Source organism: Lathyrus oleraceus, chromosome 6 (genome assembly GCF_024323335.1).
Source record: "Lathyrus oleraceus cultivar Zhongwan6 chromosome 6, CAAS_Psat_ZW6_1.0, whole genome shotgun sequence".
Classification (NCBI taxonomy): Eukaryota; Viridiplantae; Streptophyta; class Magnoliopsida; order Fabales; family Fabaceae; genus Lathyrus; species Lathyrus oleraceus.
Window position 1 is genome coordinate 516,838,001 of NC_066584.1, and position 7,362 is coordinate 516,845,362.

Genomic DNA, 7,362 nt, shown 5'->3' on the forward strand with positions numbered 1-7,362 from the left:
ATTTGACATTCTTGTGCAGTGTGTCCAGGTTTTCCACATAACTCACAGTTTGGAGTTACAGCAGCCACGGTGCCTGCGGGTGGTATGGTCAAGTTATCTAATTTTTGAACAAGGGCATCTACCTTTGCATGAACATGGTCAAGGCTACTGATTTCTTACATTCCACCCTTAGTCTGGGACTTTTCCACTGGAGTTCTTTCACCTCCCCATTGGCAATGGTTTTGGGCCATGTTTTCAATGAGTTGATAGGCTTCAGTGTATGGCTTATCCATAAGTGCACCGCCCGCGACAGCGTCTATTGTAAGTCTCGTGTTATACAGAATCCCATTGTAAAATGTGTGAATGATCACCCAGTCTTCGAGACCGTGATGGGGACATATCCTCATCATGTCCTTGTATCTCTCCCACGCTTCACAGAGAGATTCCACATCTTTTTGCCTGAATCCGTTGATTTGAGCTCTCAGCATAGCAGTTTTGCTCGGCGGAAAATATCGGGATAAGAAGACATTCTTCAGTTCTTCCCATGTCATAACGGAGTTGGATGGCAAGGATTGCAACCAAGCCCAAGCTCTGTCTCTTAGTGAGAAAGGAAAGAGGCGCAGTCTTATCGCATCTTGAGATACACCATTTACTTTTACAGTATCTGCGTACTGCACAAACTTGGTCAGGTGTTCATTAGGATCGTCCATAGGATTTCTAGAAAATTGATGTTGTTGGACGGCTGATAATTGTGAGGGTTTCAACTCGAAATCATTTCGATTGATAGCGGGGGTAGCAATGATGTTGTGAGGTTCTTGTTGGGACGGGGTAGCGTAGAATTTTAGAGGACGATTTTGTGGTCCTTTTTCAGCCTTGTTTGGTTTTTCTTCTGATTTAGGAGGAGAGGAGATATCGGGAATACCGTACTTTAGTTGATATTCGTGTATCCATCGTCTCACGTATAAGAAACGCTCTAATTCAGGGATTTGTGGTGCTAAGTTATCGCCTTGTGAGTGAGTACTTGGCATACAATCAGGGAAAGAAGGGAGAGAAGATAAGTTTTTTGTTTTTACCTTAGTCTATACTGTGCAACAAAAGAATCGCACTATTCGACTAAAACAGGTCCCCGGCAACGGCGCCAAAAACTTGATGCTTCGTCTGACTATATATAAAATATAGTTTATCGGGTACTTGACTGAAAGTGCACAGTCCAGTCGCTTTAGTTTTAAAAGATATCGATCCCACAGAGACCTATGGTCAAACTAGTGTTACTAACGTCACTATGTTTAGCTAAGGGAATTGATTAGTAGAAGTTCGGGGGCAATATAGTAAATCTAAGGGAATTTTGGTTTTAAGAAAGAATTAATGGAAGGAATCAGTATGCTGCGCATTAATTGTCAGGGATTCGATAAGTCACCGGTGAATAATTTAAATGCCAAATATCTCTCAGTAGAAAATATGTATTTAAAAAGTTTTATCTTACACTCTCGTGATTGTTGATTCGGCCTATAGCTTTAAGTCAGAATGTACGCTCTCGCTATCCCATTTGAAGTTAAAATTACTTTTTGAAAATAAATAAGTTTTAATTGCTTTTAAAGTGCTCTCGCTGTTTTTAAACTCAATTCCTAATTTTTACTATCCAGCTCGAGCCTCACGCTCTCGCAATTGTTGGTTCTCACCTTAGTTAATTTCCCACTCTCGTGGCAAAACCGTATTAAATAGTTTTTCGCGCTTTTGTGATAAAGTTAATTAAATTTAAATTAAAAACTTCAGCCTAAAAGATTGTTTGAGAAAAAGGGTTTTCACCGGTTATTATTAAATCTCATCAAATTAAGTTGCTACATACCGATACCGGTAGCTTAGCCGGACATATTAAATAAGGCAAACACAAGGCATAAACAGATCAACATTGCGGCAAACATGCTTATAATAACAATTGGGCAATAATAATAATTATTCAATAAAAAACCTGGAGATCGAAGTAACAGAGTATAGCGATTCTTGGAGTACTTGAGTAGTCCTCCACAAGTCGGTAGGCTTTGCTTCTTCAATACAAATTACTTACTTAAAATTAAATAAAGTGTAGTAGTTCCGCAGTGTAGGAAACTACTACTATGGCTAACTGGAAAACTGAAGGAAAAGGGAAAAACGGAATCCTAAAAAGAATGGCGAATAAAATAAGGCAACAGAAACAAGGTTGCTGAAAAGAAAATACTAAAAGCTATAAAGCTGTAAAACTAAATTGCAGAGCGTAAGTGTAAAAGTAGGCGTCCCCAATTTTTCAAACTGCATTGCATTTTCTCCTTTTCCCTCCCACTTTCATGCATTGGCTCCATTTTCATTTTCAAATTCTTTCCAAACTTCTAAAAATCATATAAAATAGAAAAATGCTCCAATTGATCTCCAATTTTTTGCATTGTGTTCCTAATCTTGTCTACTTTTTTATGATTATTGAATTACAAGTTGTTCTTGGTTGAAAATTTTGTTTGTCTTAGGGTGTTTGAATGCATATACATGTTTGACCTTGCCTTGTTCATTTGATCATAAAATGCTGGTTCCTTATCCAATGCTTCTGAAATTTTGTGTGTGGATTCTAGACATGTTGAGTGATATTTTGGCTTTGGTTTGAGATTTTTCCCATGCTCCCATTATGTTTTATGCTCATGCTAACTTGGTGTGACAATTTGTGTCACACATTTGAGTGTCTGTTTTATGCTATGTGATTGCCATGCCTAATGATGTCCAATGCCTCTAATTGTTTGTGTGATGATCATGTTATATGTCCTGTTTACTCATGAATTTTGCCAAGATTATTTGAGTCATTTTTTATTTGATGTGCATTTGTTTCTTCTGATGTCTAAATGTGATCACCATTTGCATGCCTTGCCATGTTTTGCTCATGAAATGAATATGATTAATGATTTTGATGTGGGACCTTTTTGAGATTTGTTCTTGATTGGATAATGATGATTCATGTTAAATTTCAAGTTCTGTTTTGACTTTTTTCTCCATCTTTGACCCTAGGCTTTGACCTAGTGGTTTGTGGCTTACATGTGGGCTTTGATTTTAGGTTTAAACATCCAAGTTCATAGTTGATGATGCTTCCTCATTTGAGCATTGATGTTTGCTCTTGATTGCTAACACTTGTGTGTTTTGTAGGTTGATGCTAACTCATTTGAGTTTGCCTTGTGGCTTGCACATTGTGAACATTGTCTGTCTATTTGTTATTGCCTGTTGATTGTTTGTCAGTACAGTTGAACTGATTGGTTTAGATTTTTCACAGGTACCTAAGTTGCTTTAAGTTCACTTGAACTTTGCTTTGCTTTGCTTGGTTGCTTAACCGCTGAGGTATAATTCCTTTGACTTCATGTAGTCTGGAAGACCTGTCCTGTTATGTGGGCAGGCACCTGTCTGAAGCCCTCCTTAAGAGGCAATGCTTGTGAATGTTTACTTTTGTGCCAAGCAGGTAAAGACCTCTTAAGAGGCAATTGGCAGATACAAGGGATGTGCAATCCATCCCCTGCTATTCAGTTGTGTCATTCACCTTGCTCACACACCTTGTGTTGATGCATTGTGGATAATAACCCAAGATCATGTTGTGTCAGTCATGTGGAGAAGAGTTCCTACATTCTGAACTCCCACACTTTCATTTGTCTGAAGCTCTCCCAGGCCAGGGATAAGAGCTGTGAGGTCTTACCCTCGCCTCCCATTTCATCTGCTTCACCCTAACTCTCAATGTTAGGGTTAAGAGCTACTACACCCCATTCCAGTTGGCTTGTTTTTACAGCCTAACCTTGTATGAGCCCAATTGTTTGCATATAGTGTGTGTGCTTGCTTTTTGTGCTTGTATGTATTTGCCTGTGCTGTTTAGGATAGCTTGCTTCCTGTGCAAGTTATATAGAAACCTTAACATAGGAATCGTATGCATGACAACTTCTAGGCTCGAGTCGTAGTCTCCCTAGTAGTTTGTGTCTCCCTTTGTATCTGGTTAGGTTAGAAGTTCTTTCCCTGCGTAGGGGAACTACGTCGCCCTGATCCTCATACCAGATGAGGTACGTAGGCAGGAGATGAGCTGATCTCTCCGGGCACCCTTTTTCTTTTTCAACCCTTTGTGGGTGTTTGGAGTCTGACGTAATTCCAGCGATTGGCAGTTGGTTTCCTGTGTCTTGTTTGCTTGTTGGAGTCTGACATAAGTCCAGCGATTGGCAGTCGGTTTCCCGTGTGTGTGTGTGTTGGTTCGGAGTATGATGTAAGTCCAGCGATTGGCATTCAGTTTCCATGTTTGCCTGTTTGTGTGGAGTCAGACATAAGTCCAGCGATTGGCAGTCGGTTTCCTGTGTGGTTTTGTTTGGCGTGCGTTAGCCGAGCTACGAGTGCTTTGATTCTTCTCTGGTCAGAGAAGATACGTATGCATAGGATGCGACATCCTAGCGAGCGCGTTTCCCCCGTCCCGAACTACGTCGACTCTGATGTCTGTGCCTGACAGACTACGTGGGCCCAGGATGTGATATCCTGCCGAGTTAGTTTCTCTTGTTGTCTTGTGTTTCCTTCCAGCCTTGTGTGGTGTTTGATCAGTTTTTAGCAACCTTATCCTTTCTTTTGTGCGTGGATTCCGTCGAGTACGACAGATGCGTAGGGGTGCTAATACCTTCCCTTCGCATAACCGACTCCCGATCCCATCTTTCTCTGGTCGCGAGACCATGTCTTTTCCAGGTTTACTTCGAGCGTTTCCTTTCCCTCTTTTGGGATAAATAACGCATGATGGCGGCTCTGTTGTTTCATTTTCCCGCCGGTTTTTCGCGTAATGCGACAGTGAATCTTGGTTTTTCAATTCTTTTTTCCTATTTTTGGTTAATATATGTTAGGAAAGTCCCAACAGGGGTTTTTCCTTGAAGTTTGGTTAATTTTTACAAAGCTATTAGCTACATGATCTTTTGTTGTACATCTGCTTCTGTGCTCCATGTTGTTTTGATTATGAGAATCGTAGGTATTCTTCCTATTTCTTTGCATTTTCATCTTTACTTTATACTTCTCTTTACTAATGTCCTTGTCTTTTTTCATATTTCTGGGAATAAGACTATGTTCGTGAGGATTGAGACTAGTGTGTTACAACCCATTTTGTTGTTGTGATTTCTCTCAGTTTTATTTATATCCTTTGTATATAATAAAATATTATCGTAGGTCATAGTGATCTCCTCAAACACATTCAAATTCCTAGCCAAACTTTTTTAATGATATCTTTTTCCAAACTTTTTGAGTGACCCTCATAGTTGTCAAAATTGATATCAAGCTCCGATCCAAACTACACCCTCTTAGACCAGTCACACTCCTTTAAAATATGGTTTATAGATCCCATTTTAGATAAGTTGACTCTCATCGTTTCAGAAAAATTGTTTAAAATTTAAACCTTTGTTGTCTAATTATCATGTTGTAAACTCGAGTATTCTGAATTCTAATAATAATAGCATTGATTTCTATTATTCCTATGTAAATATACCTAATATCCGTAGAAGTAAAGATGCTAGGGCAAACATTTCCAACAACATTATCCTTGTATTCATATTATCAACTACCATTCATACATCCTGTGGAAATTGTTTATACTAGTCATGAAGAGGGAGAGGTAGACGATACAAAAGTACTTTCTATTGAAGGAATAAGTCTGAGTATCCCGACTGAGGATAAAAGAGATGGACATAAATTCAAGGGGAGACGTAATTCGAAGTATCTATAAAGTAGATTTGCTCTATTGGGATTTGTAGGGGGGATGAACCGGCGAAGCTTCGTTGAACTACTACCCCGTTCGTCTTAGTAAATACTATTACTGCATTTTATGCCTTTCTGGTAGACATCAATCGTATTTCAAAAGCATACATACATTCAAACACAACCAATGGACGTTTTCGCTTATGTAAATAGAGTAAAAGTAAATCTGGATTCAAAGATGAAATTTTATTTATATCACAAAGTGACCTATACATAGGCAAGTTTGTACAAGGAGACAAAAATTCCTAGTAAGAGGGAATTCTTCGTAAATTTTTATAAAACAAAGAAAACAGCTATGTGAAAAATGATCCTATTGAGTTTCAATTCTACTATTGCCATTATCTTCAAATATCTCATCTTCTGATGTTGAGACAGAAACGATTGAATTGCTCTTTATCTGTTTGAACTTGATTTAGGTAGCACCATCAGTTGAAGTTACATGAGTGATCCAAACGAGACATAGTCATACGCTTTAATCCCTAACTTTTGCCTGGATTGCCCTTTCAGGTTTTCAATCCACCGGGATACCCTTTTGCCCAAGCCGCCTTTTCAGGTTTTCGACTTGCCGGGTGTACATTTTTTTTATATATCCCTAATTTTTGCCCGAACCCTTTTGGTTTGCCGGAATGCCCTTATTTTTGCTAGGCCAGTCAACCTAGCGGGTCTCTTTTTATGCGTAGTATTTTTTAACTATGTCTGCGTTTACAGGCTGTGGAAAGTCTTCACTATCCATAGTAGTAAGCATCATGGCACCTCCTGAGAATACTCTTTTGACCACAAATGGTCCTTCATATGTAGGAGTCCACTTGCCCCTAGGATCACCCTGTGGTAAGTATGATACGCTTGATTACCAAGTCACCAGCCTGATATACCTTTGGCTTAACCTTCTTATTGAAAACTTTGATCATCCGTTTCTGGTACATCTGACCATGACAAACAGCTGCCAACCTCTTCTCATCAATCAAATTTATCTGGTCGAGTCGAGTCTGAATCCATTCATCCTCATCTAAACCTGCCTCTTTCATGATTCTTAGAGAGGGAATCTGAACTTCCACTGGTAACACGACTTCCATTCCGTAGACCAAAGAGAAAGGAGTTGCCCCTGTCAAGTGGCGCACTGAAGTGCGATAACCATGAAGAGCAAAGGGTAACATCTCATGCCAGTCTTTGTATGTTACTGTCATCTTTTGTATGATCTTCTTAATATTCTTATTAGCAGCCTCCACGGCGCCATTCATCTTTGGCCGGTACGGGGAAGAGTTTATGGTGTTTTTTATTTGAACTGCGTGCAGAGTTCAGCAATCATCTTGTTGTTCTTCCGGAGAGCAGGTTTTCTCACAGATGTATATTGATAAGATCCATCTTAGAAATCATAAAGTGGTATGATTCAACATATACTGTCTTAGTCGGCGAGCAGCCTAAGCCAAAGCATAGCAAGCTTTCTCGAGCTGGGAGTATCTTGTTTCACAGTCGGTACCTTTTGCTAAGGTAGTATATTGCATGCTCTTTTCGACCAGACTCGTCATGTTGCCCCAACACACACCCTATTGAATTTTCTAACACGGTCAAATACATGATTAGAGGTCTTCCTTCAACTGGTGGCATCAGATTTATAGG

The 7,362-nt window shown here is 39.5% G+C and overlaps 1 non-coding gene across 1 annotated transcript; it reads left to right on the forward strand.

Moving 5' to 3' along the window:
* Positions 1 to 360: 360 nt before the first annotated feature.
* On the forward strand, positions 361 to 467 carry LOC127099516 (small nucleolar RNA R71). Its single transcript, XR_007794010.1, has one exon. It is a non-coding gene; the product is annotated as a small nucleolar RNA R71 (small nucleolar RNA).
* Positions 468 to 7,362: the final 6,895 nt, after the last annotated feature.